We start from the raw sequence: 4,504 nt of genomic DNA, 5'->3' as shown, positions 1-4,504 counted from the left end.
CTCATTTGGATTTCAACACAGAAAATAGTTATTTAGGGGTGCCCGGGGTGCTTAGTCGTTGAAGTGTCCGACTCTTGGTTCTGGCTCAGGTTGTGATCTCGTGGTCATGCCATGAGGCCCCGCATGGGGCACTGCACTCCGCGCTGAGTCTACTTCAGATTCTTGCTCCCTCTCCCCTGCCTTCAACGGTGAGGGAGGAAAGGGGCAGTGCCAGTCATGTCGTCACGGGTACAGAGGTTCCATGAGATAGGATGGCAACGTTTTCCCCTTAGATGGCAGTGCGGTCTACAAAGCATCAGGGATGTGAGCAGTGTCACTGAACATACACATACTAATAAATACAACCGTCCACAGTACTCACATTCCATCGCCAAAAAACCCACAACTCCAAGGCATGATAGAGGACCGACAGGGTCACAGCAGAGGTGCAGGGAAGACAGCTCTCAACAGGCCCCATGAGCAGCTAAAGAAGCGGCAAGCTGGCTTGGCTTCACAGTGGGCAGGAGGGCTCAAGGGACTGCGCCCTGAAACCCAGGGTGCCTTGAGTGTTTCCCAGACAGACGCTGATGAGTTCCCACGGATGACATCCCCTCCGTTGGAAAGCCAAGGCCCCGTTTCCCTCTTCCATCCTCCTCCCCTCCTCTGTGTTTCTGTGTACACCAAGGACGTTGGCCCAGCGGCACGTCAGGCCTTGCTTGGTCACCCTTCACATCCATTCCCCCCGGCCCCGCGTCCACATCCAGCAGACTTAACTCCCCGAGTCATTCCTGAGTAGCGCAGCCAAGGTCCTGACAGCTCCTCTCTGTTCTCCTAGACCCTGTGCAGGGCCAGCCCAAGGACCTTCCTAGGGCCTGGACAGAGGAAGGCGCCCCAACTCTCCCTGAGGTAAGCTCGCCTCTCTTTCTCAGAGACAGAAATGGTGCTTCCTTGAGTTCTTCCATCCCTGGAGTTTGATGAACATCTGGCACGTTACCTCCCAGGGGAAGGGGGCAGCAGTCTCCCCTCGTGGAAGAACGGTGGGTCCGCCCTCTTACGCACAGTGGACCCCAAAAGGGTGATGACACAGGACAGCCTCAGTTACAAACTCCATGGGATCAAACACCTTCTTCAGCAGAAAAGGCTTCTCCTTGAAAAAGAACGTTCTGTCTCTAGATCAGAATGGACTCTGGAGATTGAATGATGCTCCAGCATCATTCAAACGGTCCTCTTGAACTCGGGTGGGGGGACATGGACTCAACCACGAGACCTCATCCAATTAACTGCCTGAAGTCCTCCCCAAACAAACAGCCGACAGGATGCTGGGATCCTCACTGGGTTTCCTTTTCCCCATTCGCAGGTAGACGCCGGGAGCAATGACAGCTGTACATTTTTAAGAGCATCGGGCATTGGAGAGGAAATCTAGAGTACAAAGAAGCCTTCCCCCTGATTTTGGGTTCCAACAAGGAACGGGGGTTGGGGGATACTGACCCAGACTGTCCAGGGAGGCACGGTCACCACATCGAACTGGGCCTGGAAGAACTCGTACATAGGTAAGGGGTGATCTGTGTGCACGTGGGATGAAGGCCCTCTGTGCATGGGTGCATGTGTGTGTGTGTGTATGTCTGTGTGTATGTGTCCATGTGTTATGCTTGTGAATACGATTATGTGCCTTTCCCAGGAGATCTTTCTCACACTTCCATCACAATCACAGTGTCACCCTTCCAAAACACTCTCATCCCCCTGGCACACTTTCCATACTCCTTCCCCTGCTCACCACAGCTGTACCTGGAGGATGTTGCCCTTTGCTTTCCTGAGATGGGCATGATGCGGAGATGAAGGATCCAAACCCTTGACCTCCTACTTGGAAAGCCAAGATTGGAGCTCATGTTCCAATCTGAAAGTTGCTCTGGCCTACACACCTGTGTTAGTCCCTTAGCCAGGGGCTCATGATGTACCATGGGTGTTAGCTAGCAAAGGGCCACCAGCATCTGTGCACACAGCCAAAAACCTAGATTCTATGATGGTCCCCAACAGAACCCAACATGACACAGTGGCTTCCAAGGACACAGAAGCCAAGGCAAGGTTAGAAGCTCACGTTCAAGATTACAGCCTGGACCCTGGAGACAAGAGCACAGAGAAAAGCCACATCCTCCAGCTCGCTTTAGCTAGAAAGACAAACACCCTCTTTGTTTCCTCCCTGCTCCTCTCCCGTCCCTTCCTCTCTGCACCAATGATAAGGCCTGGCAGCAGTGCGGCCCGGACTTCCTATGCATCCACATGCACACACTTGCCTCCTGTCCTCATCCATCCAAACTCCCTGCCTACTTCCTGAGCAGCCACACCAGTGTCCTCACAATGCCTCTCTATCCTTCTAGCTCCCCGCGAGGACCTGACTGAAGAGCTACCCACTTGGAGGGCCAAGGAAGAAACTCCAACTCTCCCTCACGTAAACTCATTTTTCTTCAAGATTTTATTTATTGGAAAGACAGTAAGAGAAGGAGAGAGAGAGCGCGCGCGAGAGCACAAGCAGGGGGAGTAACAGAGGGAGACGAAGACACAGGCTCCCCTTTCGAGCAGGTTGCCCAATGTGGGGCTCCATCCCAGGACCCTTGGGTCAGGGCCTTAGCTGAAAGCAGATGCTTCAATGTCTGAGCCTCTCGGTCACTTTGGGAAAGTCATTTTGCACTTCTGAGGGACAACCAGTGTTTGATTTCTCTTTCCACGAACATCTGAGCATGGACATGCCAGAGGGGAGAGACAATGTCCTTGGTGCTGAGAGCCTGCCCTGAGTTTATTCCATTAACAGACACTGGATTGAGATGGGAAATGAGAAAACATCACCACGGTTGCTTAGGCAATGGATGGTCGTGAGCATTATCCACCAGGTCATTCTGTCTATGGGAAATGGCTTTGGAATGAGTTGCCGAAGAACATGGACAGGGGAGTTTTGATATTCCACGCCGGAGCCTTTTCAGGAGGTCATTTTCTCCTTCTCCGGATCATAGACGCAATGACTACATCCCATCTAGCTTGCTTACAACACCAAGGGCACAGAGATGTGTGCACACAGTGTGCACAGGGCGCTGGGATCCTCACTGGGTTTCCCTTTCTCCAACTGCAGGAGGCAGCAACCGGATATGTCCCATGTGGGTATTTCCCCATCACTCACTTTAGGGGGACAGATCTAGCTGAAGAACAAGATAGGGCTTTCTCTCCTCCTTTGGTCTGGAGCTGGAAAGCTTCCCCCATTCTGAGTTGCTCCCGGGAACGGAGGCTGGGGCGGACTGAACAAACGGGAGTGTCCTGTAGGAAACCAGGACCCTGTGCTCCGGTCCCTGCAAACCAGTAGGTCATTTGGGCGGTGTGCTTGGTGCATCTGAGGGTTGGGGCTTGTTTTTGCGTGGGTCGGTGCGACGGGATTGGGCATGTGGGTGTGTTGAGTGCGTGCGTTTCATCAGAAGACATCTCCCGCTGCATGGAGTTGAGGGCACGGGGCAAAGTGTCAAAGACAAACCTCCTTCATCCCAAGAAGGGGTTTTCTTTCCCTCCGGAAGAAAGACAGAAGATGGCAAGAAAGACACCCAAGTCAAGACCTGAACCTCAACCCGGACAGGAGGTTCAGAACCAAGACAACTTACCGCTGCGATGCACGTCCACCAGGGAGATGACAGAGTTCACACTCCTGGACGTGCTGCACTTCCATGTGCACTGAAGAGACAAGATGCCAGATGCTTTGGATGCTGCCCAGCAGGCCACGTCCCCTGAACCTTGAAGCACCACCTGTAATAACAAGGACAGCATTTAGTCGAGGTCTCAGGACCCGGATTTGGGGAGACACAGAGTCACCCAGGAAGGAAAGCAGGCCCCTCCCTCCCAGCAGGGAGTGCAGGCTCAAGGAGGCCCCGCCATCTTTCAAAGTCTTAGCATTGCTGCTAAGGTGAGTAGGACTGCACCCTATAGTGGGGAAGGGCACCTTGTGTTGAGAGAAACAAAGACACAGGCTCTGAGAGTCAGGGGGCTGTTCAGCCCCACGTGCCCTGACCTGAGGGCTGGGAGGGGGCTGACAGGGCAGGGTTGTCCCACTCTCAGAGGGCTATGTGTGTTGTGCTAAGCAGCATAGCTCTCTCCTCTAGGTGATGGGGATCCAGGGGAATTTTGTATGACAGGGACAGGTGTGCTTGTCTTTTCTGGTGCCTGAGTGGCTCAGTCAGAGAGGCTTCTGACTCTTCATTTCAGCTCAAGTCAAGAGTTCACAGGTTCTGAAATCAAGCCCCTTGTAGGGCTCTACACTGGCAGGGAGTAGACTTAAAGATTCCCTCCATCCCTGCCTCGCCCCCCTTCCCCTCTCTCTCTCCTTCTCTCGTTCTCTCAGGCTCCCTCAAGTAAATAAATAAACCTTTTGAAAAATTAGTTGACTTTTAAGTCATAAGTTCGCTGACAGCATGGATCTCGCTCTGGGGACATGGTTAGTGATGAAGTTCTAGAACCTAGGTGAGGTTCGGTGAGCTGAGGTCCGGAGCCGATG

At 53.2% G+C, this 4,504-nt stretch overlaps 1 pseudogene; it reads left to right on the top strand.

Annotated features, from left to right (window-relative positions):
• Positions 1-394: 394 nt before the first annotated feature.
• On the top strand, positions 395-3,464 carry LOC125085047 (uncharacterized; annotated as a pseudogene).
• Positions 3,465-4,504: the final 1,040 nt, after the last annotated feature.

Source organism: Lutra lutra, chromosome 14, assembly GCF_902655055.1.
Source record: "Lutra lutra chromosome 14, mLutLut1.2, whole genome shotgun sequence".
Taxonomy (NCBI): domain Eukaryota; kingdom Metazoa; phylum Chordata; class Mammalia; order Carnivora; family Mustelidae; genus Lutra; species Lutra lutra.
This window is presented reverse-complemented; position numbering and strand designations above follow the sequence as displayed.